Genomic DNA, 22440 nt, shown 5'->3' with positions numbered 1-22440 from the left:
TTCCCCAATATATCGGCCCTTTCAAAATTCTCACTCGCTTCGGCAAGGTATCTTATGAGCTCGAATTGTCTTTAGATCTAGCCTTAGTTCATCCAGTCCTCCATGTATCTTTGCTTAAGAAGTGCATAGGTGACCCAGCAGTTGTAGTCCCTATTCAGAGCATAGATGTTCAAAAGAGCCTCTCTTATGAAGAGATTCCAGTCGAAATTTTAGACTATTAGACGCGTAGACTGAGGAACAAAAGAAGACCCTCTAGTAAAAGTTCTCTAGCGGAATTGGTCCGTTGAGGGAGCTACTTGGGAAGCAGAAGCAGTCATACGTACCAAGTATCATCACCTCTTCTCTATTAACTTAGATCTAGCTCAAGGTAACATTTCTCCTTAAGCTTTTCAGTTTTCATGTCCAGATTTCAGTTACAACTTGATATCAACCTCATGCTTAGGATTCCATTTTTAAACTTGGTACTAAGTACCATTACATATTCACTTAGATGTTCATGCATCAGATTAGTCATACATTCATGCATCAACATGCATTCTCCTTGTGAGAAGACTCAGTTATTAAAAATATCAATTATGTAATCAGTTTTGTCATGTATTCATGCATCAGATATGTGTGATCATCTTATCAGTACTCTCAGTCTTACATTCATGTATCAGCTCAGTCATGAAATCATGCATCAAATATGCATGCTCAGTATGAATCTCTGAAATATTAGTTATGTCAGTCATATTTCATTGTTCAGGTTTTGGGTGTACTTTGGCTTATCATTTCTCCTCTCTCAGTCAGTCTTATTTAAGGATGAATGTTCCCAAGGGGGAAATATTGAAATACCCTGAAGTTTTCTAACTAAATTATTTTGTCCCAGGAATATCTAGTATTATCTTTTATATTGAATGATGTCTATTCCATGAGGAATTTTCATGATTTTCACTTTTTATCATGTGGAAAATTCAATAAGCTATCCATCGATATAAAATTCACCTAAATTCAATAACCGAGAAAGAATATATGACAATTTCAAGTTTTCTTCGTAAAACAGCGCCATATTAGTCAGTGGCGCGCCGTTCCATAAGAGAAAATAGTATTTTTTCCAATTCCAGTAGGGTTCTGTGACAATAGCATATCACATCAAAATTCTAGGTCGCAGATGAAGTGGCAATGTGATGGCTCCACGTTGCGCCATCCCTCAATTTCCCAGTTGTTAAATTCCAGTGATACGACGCAATAGTGCCACGTCACGCCAGGGATCCAATTTGGAAAAATTTCACTGCAATTAAAAGACGCGTCCAGGGTTAAAAGGGTCAATTTTACACCCCTATTTAAGCCCTTTAACATAAGATTCAGCTATTTGGAACCTAAAATATACTAGTTTCTCTCAATTTTCTCTCAAGAACAAGCTAGGGTTTCAATCAGGGATTCAACTTCAAGAAAGTCTCTCTGTCAAACTTCTGTAAATCAAGAACTAAGGTATGTCATGCGTTGATTCATGGGTCTTTTTCACCCAAGAAGCTTAAGAATCTCTTTCCAAAATACATGATTTGTATATATATGAATGTTCATTATTGGATTAAATTGAAATTCATGTTCATGATGCTGTGAGGTGTTGATTCATGTTTTAAATTACATATTTTAATGCTTGACCCTAGTATATGAAGAATTGCATAAAAATCATGATAAAACCCTTTCAAAGAATGCTTAAATGTGTTGATGATGGTATAACCAAAGAATGCGCCCCATATGTTTGATTAATTGCCTATGTGAAGAAAAGTGCCATACTAGTATGATAATATGAAATCACCATTTATGTACAAGTTTATGCACGTCACATGTTTGATGAAATGCCTCAATAATTGAATTATGAATTGTTATGTGGGTCATGTATTCAAGAAAGTCATGGTTTGTCTGCCATTTTCAATCGAGTCCTGGGGGTACTTGTACACGATAATTTAGCTATGTGCCTAGAGCTAGTGTCATGTTTTCATGATATCCTCAGTCAATCTATGATCTATAGAACTTAGTCAGTCATGTGACTCAGGAAAACTCAGTAATACAGTAATCTCAGTACTATTCCGTCAGTCAAAGGAACTCAGTTAATTCAGTACAGTTCAGTTCAGTAATCCTTGATCAGTGTCTATTCATATGGGAGCGTGAATTAGCATTGAGTGAACCCAAGGATGGGAACACACACTATGAGATAAGGGTGTGATTCTTAGAAGTCATCCTTGCATTCCTGAACTATGTAGCCAGCATAGGTTGAGACATCAACACTGTCAGATAAGGGTTGATGAGGTGGATAAACAATTTTAGATAAGGACCCTTCCATTCTCTTTTGGAGACACTGTCAGATGAGGGTCACTCACAACTTGTCCATACCAGTGGTGTGGTATTGACACCCTTCCAATTGGCGTTACATATTGGACCCTAACAAAGCCATAATGGAATATTAGGGTCATGTCAATTTGATAATTACCTCCCATATTTTCAGTTACAGAATTTAGGACTGCCAGATATAGTCATTCAGTCTCAGTAATGGAACTTAAATAATTGTACAAAATTCAGGACTGCTATATACAGTCAACTCAAAACAGTATAGAACTCAGCTAGTTCCATCACATTTAGGACTATCAGATACAGTCACTGATGTCATCAGTTATATCAGTCATCATAATTCAGTTATCAATCATGTTGCTTATTAGTAAATTCAGGTTATCACGATCTCAGATATAGTTACTACATATTCATGCATGTATTCTCATGTTCATATCAGTCATTTCTCCAGTATTGTTCATGCATATAAACCCCATGCATTCATCCTACCTTCCATGTGTACTAGTATATTTAAAGTTCTAACGTATTTATGATGTACTGTCTTATACCATAGGTTCAAAAGCATGAGCTCCAGAGCATCATTAGCATTCCAATCTCAGTTGCCAGAGTTAGCAGTGAATCCTTATCTCTCGAGAACATGATCATTAATTTATTATGTAATTAAGTAATTTATTAGTTGGATTTAGTTGGGGAATATCATGTTATTTAAGTTTTGTTTTGAGTATTCCATACCACATTCAGATGTTATATCTTTATCAATTATGTTACAGTCTTGAACCATTTGGCCTTTCAGTTCATGTTTCTACAATCATACAGTATATGATTTGAAGTGACCATACCAAGAACAAAAAGCTATCTTCAGAATGTCACATTCTCTGACTCTAAGCTGATAATAGCCGAATCTGAGGTCTATCTTAGAGAAATAACTGGCACCCTGAAGTTGGTCAAACATGCCATTGATTCTGGGAAGAGGATATTTGTTCTTGACCATAACTTTATTGAGTTGATGATAGTCTATATATATTCTGAGAGAACCATATTTCTTTTACACGAATAAGACTGATGTACCCCATGTTGAAACATTGGGTCTGATGAATCCCTTATCTAAGAGATCCTTCAACTATTTTTTAAGTTCTTTAAGTTCTGCAGGTGTCATTCTATATAGTGGAATAGATATAGGCTGAGTATCTAGAAGAAGATCAATTCCGAAGTTTATTTCCCTTTTAGGAGGAATTCCTGGAAGATCTTCGAGAAAGATATCTGAATATTCATTCACTACTGAGATTGATTCAAGGTTGGGAGTTTCGAAACTAGTGTTCTTAACTCAAGCAATATGATAAACGCATCATTTATATATCATTTTCCTAGCCTGAAGGTAGGAAATAAGCTGACCTCTGGCAGTGGATACACTACCCTTCCACTCTAGGACGGGTTCATTAGGAAACTGAAAGTGGAATATTCGATTTCTGCAGTCGACTGTGGCATAGCAGGAATGAAGCCAATCCATGCTGATAATGATATCATAATTAGTCATCTCTAATTTGACTAAGTTTGCTGAAGTGACTTTCTGAAATATCATAACCAGGCAGATCCTCTATACCCGTTGGGCTATAATGGTTTTACCCACTGCGGAAAAGAGTTAGAAGGGATCTGTTAGAATTTCTGGACTGACTTTAAAATCAACTTCTTTATAAGGAGTAACAAAAGACAAAGAAGCTCCTGGATCTAGAAAAATATAAACATTCGCATGAAAGATCTGTAACATACCAGTACCCATATCAGGAGAATTTTCCTGATCTTGCCGGGACTAGAGAACATAAAGTCTATTTGGGCTTTGCCCACAAGTAACACTGGAAGTGGCACCCTGCTTAGTTGGAAGAAACTTAGCTAAGGAACGGTTCTGCTGACAATGATAAACTGACTGGGGACAATCTCTAACTTTGTGTCCTATCTTTTCATATCCAAAACAAACATCACTAGCAGCTCTGCAAGAACCCTTGTGGTTCTTACCACAAGTCTGACAAAGGGGATTAGTTTAGGCATTGCTGATACTAACCTGAGACTTAGAGCCTAGCGCCCTATCTTTATTACCATTCCTAAACTTAGGAACTGGAGCACTAGCTGACAAAGAAGCTGGAACTAATGGCTTAGAATGATACTAAGAATGGTTTACTCCTTCTGATTTAGGCTGAGCAAAGTTGAAACTAACTATCTTTACTCTCTTATTCTACTTCTCTCTTATCTTAATCTTTGGATCTTCTATCTGATGAGCATGAGTCATAATCCTAGATAAATTCATGTCAGTATTCAATATCACAGACCTATACTCGTTGACCACACTATTATTCACCCCAGAAACAAACTTACTCATCTTGGCCTTGTTGATTGCAACCACATAAGAGAATGCTCTTTTACTATCATATTGCCCTACCTGAGGTTGATGAATTCTAACACCTTGGCTTCACTCAGCTGTAGGGGAAAGAACCTCTTTAAAAATGCGGTGACAAACTCCTCCCACTCTATAGGCCCTGCCTCAATTGACCTTTCAGATTTTTACTATTTGTACCATGTGTGAGCAACATCCCAGCTTTTATGGACTTGATGAACCGGGTGATCAAGTAGTACTTAGACATGTTCATTATAATCTTTATAGATGATATTCTGGTCTATTCCCGTATTGAGAGTGATCATGTAGACCATCTCAGAATTGTACTTCAGACACTCAGAAATCACTAAATATTCACTAAATTCATTAAGTGCAAATTTTGGCAAAGGTCAGTAGCATTCCTTGGCTATATATTTTTTGGTGATGGCATTAGAGTAGATCCTTAAAACACCAAAGTGATATGAAACTGGCCTAGACCTGTCTCTCCATCAGATATCAGGAGTTTCATGGGTTTTGCTGGCTATTATAGACAGTTTGTTGAGGTATTTTCTTCTATTGCATCCCCTATATCCAGATTGACCTAGAAGAAAGTAATGTTTCAGAGGAAAGATCCTTGTGAGAGGAGTTTTCAGGAGTTTAAGACTCCCCAATCTTAACTCTTCCAGACGATCCAAATGGGTTCATAGTATATTGTGATGCTTCAAGAGTAGGTTTAGGTAGTATCCTCATGCAGCATGGTAAGGTCATATCCTATGCCTCCAGACAGCTTAAACCCCATGAGAATAATTATCTGACTCATGATCTTGAGTTATCAGCCGTAGTATTTGACTTAAAGATTTGGATGCACTATCTGTACGGAGCTCATGTAGATGTGTTCACAGATCATAAGAGCCTTCAGTATGTCTTTTCTTAAGAAGATCTCAATCTTTATCATAGAAGGTAGTTAGAGCTCTAGAGAGATTATGACATGAGTGTACTTTATCATCCGAGCAACGCTAATGTATTTGCCGATGCTCTAAGTAGACTGTCTATAGGTAGTATTGATCCTGTTGATGACAGTAAGAAGAAGTTAGCACAGTAAGTTCATCAGTTTGCCAGACTAGGCATTATCTTAGTCGATATTGAGGGGGGATATGTGGGTTCAGAGTAGTTTAGAATCATCTCTAGTTTCTGAGGTGAAAGAAAAGCAAGATAGAGATCCCAGTCTAGTTAAGTGAAAGAATCAGTCAAGGATCAGAAAGTGAAGGTTTTCTTTCAAGAGGGAGATGGTGTTCTGTGTTATGAGGGTCATCTGTGTTTTCCAGTTATAGATGACTTAAGGCAGTGAATTCTTTTAGAAGTGCATGGTGCCTGCTACTGTATTCTTCCATGGTCCATAAAGATGTACCGCGACTAATGGGAGGTCTATTGGTAATGTAGGATAAAGGGAGATTTTGCAGAATTTATGGGCAAGTGCTCTACATGTTAGCAGGTTAAGCTAGAGCATCAGAATGATAGTGGACCTATGCAAGAGTTCATTATTCCTACTTGAAAGTGGGAAGAAGTGAACATGGAATTCCTGATGGGTTTACCTCAAACTCGTCATCAGCATGATTCATTATGGGTTATTGTAGACAGGATGTTTAAGTTAGCTTATTTCCTCCCAATTCATACCTCTTATTAAATGGAGGATAAGGCTAAACACTACACCAGAGAGTTGGTCAGATTGCATGGTGTTCCGTTATCTATTATATCAGACAGAGGTACCCAGCTCACCTCTCATTTCTGCAAAGTTTTCCAAAAGGGTCTTGGTATCCAAATTTATCTCAGTACAGCCTTTCATCCTCAGACAGATGGTCACGCAAAAAGAACCATTTATACCTTAGAATATATACTAAGGGCGTGTACAATTGATTTCAAGGGTAGTTGGGATGACCAGTTGCCTTTGATTGAGTTTGCTTACAATAATAGTCATCATTCCAGTATTCGAATGACTCTATTTGAAGCTCTCTATGGTAGGAGGTGTAGATCTCCAAGCAGTTGGTTCGAAGTTAGTGAGGCCTCAGTTATAGGGTCTGACTTAGTATTTGATGCCTTAGAGAAAGTCCAGTTGATCAGAGAAAGTCTCCAGGCTGCTCAAAGCCAATGGAAGTCTTATGCAGATGTGTGTAGAAAGGATCTCGAGTTTGAGATTGGTGACTATGTCTATCTAAAGATCTCTCCCATAAAGAGATTGAAGAAGTTTAGCTTGAAGGGAAAGCTCAGTCCCCAATTTTTAGGTCCCTTCAAAATTCTTAGTCCCTTCGGAAAGGTATCCTATGAGCTTGAATTGCCTTTAGATCTAGCCTCAGTTCATCCAGTCTTCCATGTCTCGTTGCTCAAGAAGTGCATAGGCAACCCAGCAGTTGTAGTCCCTATTTAGAGCATAGATGTTCAGAAGAGCCTCTCTTATGAAGAGATTCCAGTCAAAATTCTAGAGTATCAGACTCGTAGACTGAGGAACAAAGAAGTCCCTCTAGTCAAAGTTCTCTAGAAGAATCAGTCCATTGAGGAAGCTACTTGGTAAGCAAAAGCAGACATGCATACCAAGTATCCTCACCTCTTCTCCGCTAACTTAAATCTAGCTCAAGGATACAGTTCTCCTATAGCTTTTCACTTTTCATGTCTAGATTTTAGTTACAACTTGATATCAGCCTCTAGCTCAGGATTCCATTTTTAAACTTAGTTCTAAGTACCATTGCATATTCACTTATATGTCCATGCATCAGATTATTCATGAAGTCATGCAGCAGAAATACATTCTCCTTGTGAGAAGACTCAGTTATTAAAAATTTCAGTCATGTAATCAGTTTCATAATGTATTCATGCATTAGATATGTGTGATCAGCTTATCAGTACTCTCAGTCATGCATTCATATTCAGCTCAGTCATGAAATCATGCATCAGATATGCATGCTCAGTATGAATCTTTGAAATGTCAGTTGGTTAGTCATGTTTCATTGTTTAAGTTCAGTGTGTACTTCGGCTTATCATTTCTCCTCTCTCAGTCCGTCTCATTTGAAGATGAATGTTCCCAAGTGAGAGATATTGCAGTACCCTAAAGTTATCTAACTAAATTTTTTTATCCCAAGAATGTCTAGTACTACCTTCTAAATTGAATGATATTTATTCCATGCGGAATTTTAAAGATTTTCACTTTTTTCATGTGGGAAATTGAATAATATTTCCATCAATATAAAATTTGCCTAAATTCGATAATCGGGTAAGAAGATATATCTATTTAAAGTTCCCGTCGTAAAACAGAGCCATACTAGTCAGTGACGGGCCGCGCCACAAGAGAAAATGGAATTTGTCCAATTCCATTAGGGGTTCGAGATAGTGGCACATCACGCCAAATTCCTAGTCACAAATGAAGTGGCAACGTGATGGCTCCGCGTTGCGCCTTCCCTCAATTTCCCAAATGTTAAATTCCATTGACATGAGGTGATAGCTCCACGTCACGCCAGGGGTACAATTTGGGAAAATTTCATTGAAATTAAAAGATGCATCCAAGGTTAAAAGGGTCAATTTCCCACCCTTATTTAAGCCATTTAATTCAAGAATGAGCTATTTTGAACCCAAAATATACTAGTTTCTCTGAATTTTCTCTCAAGAACAAGATAGGGTTTCAATTGAGGATTCAATTTCAAGAAAGTCTCTCCGTCAATCTTCGCTAAATCAAGAACTAAGATATGTCATGCGTTGATTCATGGGTCTCTTTCACCCATGAAGCTCAAGAATATCTTTTCAAAATCTATGATTTTTATATTGATGAATGTTCATGATTGGATTAAATTGAAATTCATGTTCATGATGTTGTGTGATGTTGATTCATGTTATAAATTACATATTTCAATGCTTGAACCTAGTATATGAAGAGTTGCATTAAAATCATGACAAACCCCTTTCAAAGAATGCTTAGATTTGTTGATGATGGTATAACTAAAACATGCTCCCCATGTGTTCGATTAATTGCATATGTAAAAGAAAAGTGCCATACTAGTATGATAATATAAAATCCCCCTTTATGAACAAGTTTATGCATATCAAATGTTTGATGAAATGCCTTAATAATTGAATTATGAATTATGATGTGGGTCATGTATTCAGGAAAGTCATGCTTTGTCAGTTTCTTTTCATTGAGTCTTGGGGGTACTTGTACCCGAATGTGCCTAGAGCCAGTGTTATGTTTTCATGATATCCTCAGTCAAGCCATGATCCATAGAACTCAGTAAGTCATGTGACTCAGGAAAGCTCAGTAATACAGTAATCTCTGTACTATTCTGTCAATCAATGAAACTCAGTTAATGCAGTACAATTCAGTTCAGTAATCCATGATCAGTATCTATTCAGATGGGAGTAAGAATTAGCATCGAGTGAACCCTAGGATGGGAACATACACTGTCAAATGAGGGTGTGACTCTTAGAAGTCATCCTTTCATTCTAGAACTATGTAGACATCATAGGTTTAGACATTAACACTGTCAAATGAGTGTTGATGAGGCGAATAAGCACTGTTAGATAAGGGCCCCACCATTCTTTTTTTGGGATACTGTTAGATGAGGGTCACTCGTAACTTGTCCCTACTAGTGGTACGGTATTGACACCCTTCTAATTGGGGTTACAAATCTAACCCTAACTCAATCATAATGGCGTATTAGGGGCTTGTTTATTAGATCACTACCCCCCACAGTTTTAGTTACAAAATTCAGGAATGTCAGATATAGTCATTTAGTCTCAGTAATGGAACTCAAATAGTTCTACAGAATTCAGGACTGTCAGATACAGTCAACTCAAAATAGTAAAGAACTCAGCTAGTTCATTTAGATTCAGGACTGTGAGATACAGTTACTCATGTCATCAGTTATATCAGTCATCATAATTTACTTATCAGTAATGTTGGTTATCAGTAAATTCAAGTTATCATGATCTCAGATATAGTTACTATGTATTCATGCATGTATTCTCACGCTTAAATTAGTCAATTAGCCAGTATTTTTCATGCATATGAACCCCATGCATTCAGCCTACCTTCTATGCATACCAGTATATTTAAAGTACTGATGCATTTGTGCTATGGTGTCTTATACCATAGGTTCAACAGTATGAGATCCAGAGTATCAGTAGCATTCTAGTCTCAACAGTCAGAGTTAACAATGAGTCCTCATCTCTCGAAGACATGATCATTTATTTATTATCATATTAAGTAATTTATTAGTTGGAGTTAGTTGGGGATATGTCCTATCAACTCCTTATTTAGAAAGTTCAGTAAGTTAGAGGCTTTCCAGACTATCATGTTCAGACTATCATGTTATTTTAGTTTTGTTTTGGGTATTTCATACCCTCTTCAGATGTTATATCTTTATCAGTTTTGTTACAGTCTTGAACTTTATGGTCTTTCAGTTCATGTTTCCACAATCATATAGTATATTATACAGTATATAGGTACAAATATCAGTGACTAGGAATTTGAAGTGACCATACCGAGTACGAAAGGCTATCTTTGAAATGTCACATTCTTTGACTCTGAGCTGATGATAGCCGGATATGAGGTCTATCTTAGAGAAATAACTAGCACCCTGAAATTAGTCAAACAAGTCATCAATTCTGGTAAGAGGATACTTGTTCTTGATTGTTACTTTATTGAGTTGATGATAGTCTATAGACATTCTGAGAGAAAAATCTTTCTTTCGCATAAATAAAATTTGTGCACCCCACGGGGAAACACTAGGTCTGATGAATCCCATATTTAAGAGATCCTTCAACTATTTTTTCAGTTATTTAGGTTCTATAGGTCCTATTCTGTATGGCGAAATAGATATAGGATGAGTATTTGGAAGAAGATCAACACCGAAGTCTATTTCCCTTTTAGGAGGAATTCCTGGAAGATCTTCGAGAAAGATATCTAATATTCATTCACTACTGAAACTGATTAAAGGCTGGGAGTTTCAGAACTAGTGTCCTTAACTCAAATATGATGATAAACATATCCTTTGGATATCATTTTCCTAGCCCAAAGGTAGGAAACAAGTAGACCTCTAATAGCGGACACATTACCCTTCAACTCTAGGACGAGTTCATTTGGAAACTAAAACTGGAATATTCTATTTCTGCAGTCGACTGTGGCATAACAGGAATGAAGCCAATCTTTACCGATAATGATATCATAATTAGTCATATCTAATTTGTCTAACTCTTCTAAAGTAACTTTCTAAAATATCATAACCAGGCAGTTCCTGTATACCCATCGGGCTATAATGGTTTTACCTACTCGGGAAGAGACTGAGAAGGGATCTGTTAGAATTTCTGGACTGACTTCAAATTCAACTTCTATATAAGGAGTAACAAAAGACAAAGAATCTCCTGGATGTAGCAAAGTGTAAACATGCACATGAAATATCTGTAACATACCAGTAACCACATTAGAAGAATTTTCCTGATCTTGCCGAGATTGGAGAGCATTGAGTCTGTTTAGGCGTTGCCCACTAGTAACACTAGAAATGGCACCCTACTGAGTTGTGCGACTAAAATGAGCTGAGGAATGGTTTTGGTAACCCTGATAAAGTGACTTGGGATAATCTCTGACTTTAGGGTCCGGCTTGCCACATCCAAAACAGACATCGCTACCAGCTCTGCAAGCACCCTTGTGGTTCTTACCACAAGTTTGACAAAGGGAATTAGTTCGGGCATTGCTAACACTACCCTGACACTTAGAGCCAGGCGCCCTATCTTTATTACTATCCCTTAACTTAGGAGTTGGATCACTAGCTGACGAAAGAGCTAGTACTGACGGGTTAGGATGAAACTGAGAATGGTTTTCTCCTTCTGATTTAATCTTAGAAAAGTTGAAACTACCTGTCTTTTCTCTCTTATTTTGCTTCTCCTTTATCTTAATCATTTGATCGTCTATCTGCTAAGCATGAGTCATAATCCTGGCTAAAGTCATGTCACTATCCAATATCGTGGACCAATACTCATTGACCACACTATCATTCACCCCAGAAACAAACTTACTCATCTTGGCCCTGCTGCCTACAACCACATAAAGGGCATATCTGGCTAATTAGGTAAACTTAAGATAATGCTCTTTCACTGTCATGTTGCCCTACCTGAGGTTGATGAATTCTAACACCTTGGCTTCTCTCAAATCTAGGGGAAAGAACCTCTCTAAGAATGCAGTGAAAAACTACTCCCACTCTATACGCCCTACATCAACTGACCTTTCTAACTTCCACTATTTGTTCCTAGTATGAGAAATATCCTAGCTTTCATGGACTTGATAAACTGGGTGTTCAAGCAGTACTTAGACATGTTTGTCATAGTCTTTATAGATGATATTCTGGTCTATTCCCATAGTGAGCATGATCATGTAGACCATCTCAGACTATTAATTTAGACTCTCAAAAATCACCAACAATTCGCCAAATTCAGCAAGTTTGAATTTTGGCGAAAGCTAGTAGCATTCCTTGGCCATATCATTTTCGGTGATAGCATTAGAGTAGATCCTCAAAACACCAAAGCGGTAAAAAACTAGCCTAGACCTGTCTCTCCATCAGATATCAGAGTCCAGAAGAAAGTCAAGTTTCAATGGGAATATCCTAGTGAGAAGAGTTTTCTGGAGTTGAAGACTCGACTCACATTAGCCCAAATTTTAGCTCTTCCAAAAGGTCCAGTTAGGTCCGTAGTGTATTGTGATGCATCCAGAGTAGGTTTGGTTTGTGTCCTCATACAGCATGGTAAGTTCTTATCTTACGCCTCCAGACAGCTTAAACCCCATGAGAAGAATTATCCTACTCATGTTCTTGAGTTAGCAGCCGTAGTATTTATCTGAAATATTTGGAGGCATTATCTATAAGTAGTTCATGTAGATGGGTTCATAGATCATAAGAGCCTTCAGTATGTCTTTTCTCAAAAAAATCTCAATCCTAATTAGAGAAGGTATTTAGAGCTCTTAAAAAATTATGACATGAATGTACTTAATCATCCGGACAAGGCCAATGTAGTAGCCGACGCTGTCAGCAGACTGTCTATGGGTATTGTTGCTCATGTTGAGGACAGTAATAAGAAGTTAGCATAGGAATTTCATCATCTTTCTAGGCTAGGCATCAATATAGAAGAGAGTGATATATGTGTTCAGAGTAGTTCAAAATCATCTTTTGTTTCCGAGGTGAATGAAAAACAAGATAGGGATCCCAGTCTAGTCAAGTTGAAAGAGTCAGTTAAGGATTTAAAAGTGAAGGTATTCTCGCAAGGGGAAGATAGTCTTCTGCATTATCAGGGCCGTCTATGTGTTCCAGATGTAGATGACTTAAGGCAGCGAATTCTTTCAGAAGTGCATGGTGTGCGCTACTCTATTCATCCAGGGGCCATAAAGATGTACCGCAACTTATGGGAGGTCTATTGGTGGAGTGGGATGAAGATGTATATTGTAGAGTATGTGTCTAAGTTCTCTACATGACAGCAGGTTAAGATAGAGCATCAGAATCTTAGTGGACCTTAGAAGGAGTTCATTATTCCTACTTGGAAGTGGGAAGAAGTGAACATGGACTTCATGACGGGTTTGCCCTGAACTTGTCGTTAGTATAATTCAGTCAGGGTTATTGTAGAAAAAATGACTAAGTTAGCTCATTTCCTCCTAGTTTATTCCTCTTATTTAGTCGAGGATTATGCTAAACTATACATCAGAGAGTTGGTCAGATTGCATAGTGTTCTGTTATCTATTATCTCAGATAGAGGTACCCATCTCACCTTTTATTTTTGGAAATCAATCCAAAAGAGTCTTGGTATCCAAATTCATCTCAGTATAGCGTTTCATCCTAAGATAGATGGCTAAGAAAAAAGGACCATTTACACCCTAGAAGATATGCTAAGGGCATATGCAATTGTTATCATGGGTAGTTGGGATGACCACTTGCCTTTGATTGAATTTGCATACAACAATAGCTGTCATTGTAGTATTTGAATGACTCTATTCGAAGCTCTCTATGGTAAGATGTGCAGATCTATAATTGGTTGATTCAAAATTAGTAAGGCCTCAGTTATAGGTCCTCACTTAGTATTTGATGCCTTATAAAAAGTCCAGTTGATCAGAGAAAGTCTTTGGGCTGCTCAGAACCAATAGAAGTCTTATGCAGATGTGCATAGAAAGGATCTCGAGTTAGAGATTGGTGACGATGTCTATCTAAAGATCTCTCCCATGAAGGGAGTGAAGAAGTTTGGCAAGAAGGGAAAGCTCAGTCCCGAATATGTCAGTCCCTTCAAAATTCTCAGTCGCTTCGGTAAGGTATCTTATGAGCTCGAATTGCCTTCAGATCTAGCCTCAGTTCATCCAGTCTTCCATATTTCTTTGCTCAAGAAGTGCATAAGTGACCCAGCAGTTATAGTCCCAATTCAGAGCATAGATGTTCAGAACAGCCTCTCTTATGAAGAGATTCCAGTCAAAATTCAAGACTATCAGACTCGTAGAATAAGGAAGAATGAAGTCCCTCTAGTCAAAGTTCTCTGGCGAAATAAGTCTGTTCAGGGAGCTACTTGGGAAGCAGAAGCAGACATTCATACCAAGTATCCTCACCTATTTTCCACTAACTTAGATCTAGCTCAAGGTCATAGTTCTCCTTAAGCTTTTTGGTTTTCATGTACAGATTTCAGTTACAACTTGATATCAGCCTCATGCTCAGGATTCTATTTTTAAACTTGGTACTAAGTACAATTGCATATTTACTTATATGTTCATGCATCAGATTATCCATGCATCAGACATGCATTCTCCTTGTGAGAAGACTCAGTTATTAAAAATCTCAGCCAAGTAATCAGTTTTGTCATGTATTCACGCATCAGATATGTGTGATCAGCTTATCAGTACTCTCAGTAATGCATTCATGTATCAGCTCAGACATGAAATCATGCATCAGATATGCATAGTCTGCATCATTCTCTGAAATGTCAGTTATGTTAGTCATGTTTCATTGTTCATGTTCAGTGTGTACTTCGGCTTATCATTTCTTCTCTCTCAGTTAGTCTCATTTGAGTATGAATGTTTCCATGTGAAAGATATTGCAATACCCTAAAGTTTTCTAACTAAAATTTTTTGTCCCAAGAATGTCTAGTATTATCTTCTAAATTAAATGATGTTTATTCCATAAGAAATTTTCAAGATTTTCATGTTTTATCATGTGGAATATTCAATAAGCTTTCCATCTATATAAAATTTTCCTAAATTTGATAATCGGAAATGAAGATATGACTATTTCAAGTTCCAATCATAAAACAGCAGCATATTAGTCAGTGGAGCACCGTGCGACAAGAGAAAATGGTATTTTTCCAATTCCAATAGGGGTCTGTGATAGTGGCACATCGCGCCAAACCTGGAAGTTGCAAATAAAGTGGCAACATGATGGCTCCACATTGCGCCATCCCTCAATTTTCAAGTTATCAAATTTCAGTGACACGGCGCAATAGCACCGCGTCACACCAGGGGTCCAATTCGGGAAAATTTCACTGTAATTAAAAGACATATCCAAGGTTAAAAGGGTCAATTTCCCACCCTTATTTAAGCCCTTTAACACGAGATTCAGCTATTTGGAACCCAAAATATACTAGTTTCTCTCAATTTTCTCTCAAGAAAAAGCTGTGTGAAAATTGTATATTTCAATTTCAAGAAAGTATCTCCGTCATTCTTTCCTAAAACAAGAACTAAGGTTTGTAATCCATTGATTCATGGGTCTCTTTCACCCATTAAGCTCAAGAATCTCTTTCCAAAATCCATGATTTCTATATTTATGAATGTTTATGATTAGATTAAATTGAAATTCATGTTCATGATGATGTGTGGTGTTGATTCATGTTTTAAATTACATATTTCAATGCTTGACCCTAGTATATGAAGAATTGCATAAAAATCATGATAAACCTCTTTCAAAACATGCTTATATCTTTTGATGATGGAATAACCAAAGCGTGCTCCCCATGTGTTTGATTAATTGCCTATGTGAAAGAAAAGTGTCATACTAGTATGATAATATGAAATCCTCCTTTATGTACAAGTTTATACATGTCACATGTTTGATTAAATTCCTCAATAATTGAATTATAAATTGCGATGTGGGTCATGTATTCAATCGAGTCCTGGGGGTACTTGTACCCGACAATTTAGCTATGTGCCTGATAACGCTCAACTTACACCTCAAATGAGTGAAAGACGGTCGTCGTCAATATATTTACCCAACTTTGGAGTCGGGATCGAATCCATAAGGAACAATGTGACTGGCGATCAAACTAATTTGAAACTACAGCTACAAGTTGAATTTAAACAAATGATAGAAAAAGATAAAATTTGGGAGTTTTAAATGGTTAAACAAAAGTTGATAAACACTTCGATTTAATAATGTTATGGGACACTAAAGTTATGGTTACCAAGATGGTTACATAGGTTGGTTTACAAATCACTTTAGAGTTCCAATTGACACTTCAATTGCAAGAAGAGTTGAATCCTATTATTTACCCATTCGTCTCTCGACCTCAGTAGGTAGTGTATCCATTAATTCTCTCGAACTTAAAGGATGTGTTTGCTATTCAACTATGTTCTCATGTAGGCAAATCCGGTTAAGGCAATTACCATTAAAGTACAGATTAAAATCTTTCGAGTCCATGTAAACTCTTTCTTTTTCCACATACACTTTCCTCTTGGACAAGTGATGTTCTTGGCCTCACCTTTCAAGTTGCAACTAAGAGATATCGTTACATTGCTCGACAAGCACTTTCCTCTCGAACAAGTGATTGTTTCATTGAAGTAACCTAACAAACACTTCCCTCTCAGACAAGTGATATTTGTAGTGCTGACTGATTAAGTTGCAGCCAAGAAAGATCATTAAAATAAAGAAAGGTTTATACAACATCAATTTCTTCTGGACATACATTAGATTCACAACCTAAATTAGTATTCACATCAAGGTTCCCATAACTCAAGTAAAGAAAATTAGTTATTCATGATACAAAGATCAACAACATATATTGAATTCATAATGAAGAAAAAGTAATAAATCATACCCACAATCAATCTTCAAATGGAAGATGTTTACAAGAATGTTAGGAACCCTTAATGAGAGGTTTCTCTCCTTTTCCGCCCCTCAGTAAAATTGTTCAGATAGATGAATTATGAATCAAAAACCCTAAAATATGCTATTTATAATAAATCCTAATTAAGGAAATAAAATAACAAAATTAATAAAATTGTTTGGAATAGGTGACGCCCAGGCTGACGTCGCGCAAAGAAGTTGATGCCCTATCATGGATGGCGTCAGAGAAGCTTCAATTGCCTTCAGGTTCTTTCTTAGGCTGATGATATGGCTGATGTTGTGTTAGGGATCTAACAGCGTATCACCAGCGTCATCAGATATCTTCTTCCCATGCTAACTTTCTGCTTAAGGCTGATGATATGGCTGATGTTGTGTTAGGGATCTAACAGCGTATCACCGACGTCATCAGAACTGCTCCTCAAACTGCAGCTCCCTGAGTAAGGCTGACGCTAATGGTGATAGGCTATCACGAGGTTGATGACTTATCACAGAGATCGTCAGCCATGTTTTCTTCTATTATTCTCAGATTTTCAACTCTTTTGCTCCATTATTGTTTATTCTAATTTCTTCAGCCTTTTTCTGCAATATCATGAGGAAACACATCAAAACAACAAGAGTTGATTTAGAATTCACAATTATTTTGAGCTAAAAATCATTAAATCTATTAGCTTTTGCTCACACATCAGTGCCTAGATCCAGTGTATTGTTATCACAATATCCTCAGCTAAGCCATGATCCATAGAACTCAGTCAGCCATGTGACTCAAGAAAGCTCAGTCATACAGTAATATCAGTACTATTCTGTTAGTCAATGGAACTCAGTTAATTCAGTACAGTTTAATTAAATAATCCATGATTAGTGTCTATTCAGATGGGAGTAGGTATTAGCACCGAGTGAACCCAAAGATAGGAACACACACTGTCAAATGAGGGTATGATTCTTAGAAATCATCCTTGTATCATAGAAATATGTAGCAAGCATAGGTTGAGACATCAACACTGCCAGGTGAGGGTTGATGAGGTGGATAAGAACTATTAGATAATGGCCCCACCATTCTCTTTTGGGGACACTGTCAGATAAGGGTCACTCGCAACTTGTCCTTACTAGTGGTGCTGTATTAACACCCTTCCAATTGGGCTTATAGATTGGACCCCAACTCAGCCATAATGGCGTATTAGGGGCATGTCGGTTAGATAAATACCTCCCATAGTTTCAGTTACAGAATTCAAGACTGTCAAATATAGTCATTCACTCATAGTAATGGAACTCAAATAGTTCTACAGAATTTAGTACTGTCCGATATAGTCAACTCAGAACAGTACAGAACTCAACTAGTTCCATCAAATTCAAGACTATCAAATACAATCACTCATGTCATCAGTTATATCAGTCATCATAATTTAGTTATCAGTTATGTTGGTTATCAGTAAATTAAGGTTATCACAATCTCAGATATAGTTACTACTTATTTATGCATGTATTCTCACGCTTATATTAGTCAGTTAGACAGTATTGTTCATGCATATGAACCCCAATCATTCATCCTACCTTCCCTGAATACCAGAATATTTAAAGTACTGACGCATTTGCGCTATGGTGTCTTATACCATAGGTTCAAAAAATAAGCTCCAGAGCATCAGTAGCATTCCTGTCTCAGCAGTCAGAGCTAGCAGTGAGTCCTCATCTCTCGATGACATGATCATGTATTTATTATCTCATTAAGTAATTTATTAGTTGGACCTAGTTGGGAACATGTCCCATAAACTCCCCATTCAGACAGTTCAGTCAGTTAGAGGCTTTCCAGACTATCATGTTATTCTAGTTTTGTTTTGGGTATTTCATACCCCATTCAGATATTATATCTTTATCAGTTTTTTACAGTCTTGAACCTTATGGCCTTTCAGCTCATGTTTCAGCAATCATACATTATATTATGCAGTATACAGGTACATATATCAGTCATGGGTTAGCTTGTGGTCCTTTGTGGTCATGAGCATCGTGTAGCTTTCTAGGTACCAGATTTGGGGCATTTCAAAGGGGATGGGTTCAATACTTGGAGTGTATTTGTATGTAGAATAATCCAAAAATAACATATATTTCATATCACATAATTGAGAGCATTGTGAAAATAGTTTAACATATATATATATATATATATATATATAAAAATCTGTGCATAATTGGAAAGCTTCAAGTCATTTTTTTAAAAGCATAGACTCAAATCTTTGTTTTACTTTTGAGCTAGATGGTACATCCTACAATTCTGGTTACCCACGGGCTATATGGGTCCACCCTTGACTCAATGGCCAAGCCCCCAGCCCAAGTTTGTCGTAAGGACTGGATTCTATAATCTCTACTGTGCCATAAGGTCATCGCCTGCGTATAATCCCCTGTTTTGAGACAAAATAGTAGCCGTGACGGAAAAATATGGTTTCGGGCAATAAGTTATATGAACTAATGCCTTCTTCAGGGAACCATCTAACTCTCTTTTAAGCCCATTGTTAACCTTCTTAAAAACATACTTCATGCTCATGAAAGAGTTCATTTCTTATTCTATTAAGGGCATATCATAACATAGGGTATTGTCATACCCAAACTTGCAAGTCATTCACATCATATCCATTGCCCTTTTTATTCAAAAGCATAATAATGACCACCCAAAAGATTTAAATATCACTTGGGATAGTTCTTATATCAAATGTTATATAAAATCATACAAAACACACTTTTTTCAATACATTAACATGTGGAGGTCAATTCTTATATAAAACACATGTGATTCTTCATTAAGAAACAATTTTACTTAGAATATTAATCACCTGTTTGTAAACATGTAAAAAACCACGTATAATAAGTAAAGAGGCATTTAAAATCAAGAATCATCCTCATTCTTAAAACAACCCCAACATTAGTTATACATAATCTCATGATCAAAAGGGGCTTGTAATTCAAGCTCTCAAATCCATTTCACAATTTATAACACATTAAGATCATAAATTTCATCATGGGGAAGGAAATTTCACAAGTCATTCTCATAAATCACTTTTGAAAACTAATATCATATATGCACATTATCATAAATTAAGCTTATGAAAAATCAAATGATAAATACGTACTTTCATCAAAATGGGCTCATGATACATGCTCTTTAAATGATTTTCAAAGCCCATTACATATACATAATTATATATCTTAATAACTTGTAAAAAATATTAAACTTACACCCATGAGAGTTAGGATAGTCCCACATACCTTTTGACAAAGAAACACTAAAGAGAATGTTGGGGAAATTGACCTTTGAAGATTAGAATCCTCAACCCTGGGTAGTTTCTCCCCTCTTGATTATGGAATGATAATTATGGATTTTACAGAGGTGAAATAACATGTTTAAGACCTTATATTCGTCTAAAAGGGATTCGGGATAGTTTAGGGATGATAAAGGACCTTATGCCCTTAAAATAAATTAAAACGGAACAACTTTTGATGCTTGGAAGGGGATCCGCAACGAGGCCCCATTGCGGACCACAAGAAAAGATGAAGGCTTTCCTCGCAATCCCAATGTGGACTCTGGACAATGTCTCACTAAAAACTCATAACTTTTGACTCCAAACACGAATTGATGAACGATTGGTGGCATTGGTAAGAAGAACCAAAGGGATTTAATTGGATATTTTATGGGCCACATAACTCCTCATATTCAATGAGTAATGGTCACTGAAAGTTGACCCAAGAAAAATCACCAACTAAAACTCAACCGGTAAGAAAGTGCTCAACTTAACTTTGAGCTAGGAGACTTTTATGATGTATACTTATCTCCAAAGTTGTTCTCACACCAAAGTATTGTTATTCACACTTATTTATAACTAGTAACCATTGGGTTCGGGTATTTATACGTAGGAATGATAGTTCAACTTTTAGCCTAAAAGTATGGGGTGTTACATTATCTCTCCCTTGGGATCACTCAAATGATGGGTAGGGACTTGTTGAAGTCTAACTTGAAGTAAAAAGGTGCTAGCTTAAGCTATGGGACCCTATACTCTACTTCCATTTAAGAATATTACTTCACCTTATCACAACAATCAAACACCCTTATGTTTTAATTCAAAGAGTACTAATCACATAGCACATTTGTTTATGTTTTATCAATTATTACATTCAAGCCTATCATTACTACACCCACTTATACCAGAAAATTCAATCACTCTCAAAAAGGTTTTTGTTATATATCTCCTTCCTAACTATTTCACGTAGTAAAAGTTCATCTCCTTTTTCCTTCTTCAACTATAACCTTAGAGTGAGTAGTCACACCAAAAATTTAGTACAATAAGAAACATCTACTCCCTTATCTAAGATATTACTATGCTTCCATAGCCACTATCATACTATCATAAGGAGGTTCATTGAGGGACTAGAGCACAACTATCAAGAATGGAAGTTACACTATTCAATTATAACTTATATTTGTTAAACCACTCAAGGTGGGACATGAGATGCCAGATATGATGCAATAGGTATGAAGTGCTTCATATATCAAATGCCTAGATCATAAATAGAGAGTCATATTGGCATAAACATACACAACTGAGTTCTTAGGACTAGGTACATATGACCATATATCATGAGTTGTATAGCATAAAATAGGAATCCATGTAGTCAATGATTGTGACAAGGATTGCCACTTGAAGATGTTGCTCCTTATTTAAAGAACTGAAAATGGCCATGAGTTTGTATAAACTATATTACTTTGGCTAATCATAACATAAAATAATTTGGTAATATATAGAAATTACAGTTCCTTAAAACAAAGCATGATATGAGACATGAATTTGTGGGTCATGAACATCATAACATAGAGCTTGAATACTTCAAAGATTGGATTACTGAGGGACATTATTGCTTTTTAGTTTAAAGGTCAGAACAGACATAAATTACATACATAATTTGGACCTTAGGCATAGGAAAAACTTAAATACACAAGAAAGTAGTAGAATGACCTCTTAAGTTAAAGTAGGAGGAGTTTACTAGAATGAGAATAGATTTACCATGACTCTTCCTTGCAACTTGACACCGTAAGAAAATTGGAAACAACCTTAATTCATCATCTCCTCCCTTAGATCAAAGTCACAATCCTAGACTTAAGGACATATCCTCTTACTAAATCTAAAAGAAAAACACTCAACATAATGAGGGTATCACCATACACATAAATGCTAAACTCCCCCTGATAAACTATACTCTGAAGGCATTACTTTCCGGGAATGCTACTCTTAAATTTTGCTAGTCTCTATAGCTACCACCCAACAACTCACACTCTCATCAGCATACACATCCACACTCCTTATCACATAACAACCCATTCTCCATTACTTAACTTACTAGCATTAAACCTCTAATCTCATACCCTTACAACTTAAAAAAGTTTTTTAAAACTAGACCAAGAGCTTACATCATGTATCAATATTTCCCCTAATTCGACTCTAAAGAACACCATATACTAGCTCTCTAGGCTTCTCCGTACTAAGAAATTCAAGAACGCGAACAAGGTAAACATTACTTATACACATAAAAACTTATCTAACCACATGCAAACTGGGGTTCAACTTATTCTTTTAAACCTAACACTCTTATCCA

Source organism: Capsicum annuum, chromosome 11, assembly GCF_002878395.1.
Source record: "Capsicum annuum cultivar UCD-10X-F1 chromosome 11, UCD10Xv1.1, whole genome shotgun sequence".
Taxonomy (NCBI): Eukaryota; Viridiplantae; Streptophyta; class Magnoliopsida; order Solanales; family Solanaceae; genus Capsicum; species Capsicum annuum.
This window is presented reverse-complemented; position numbering follows the sequence as displayed.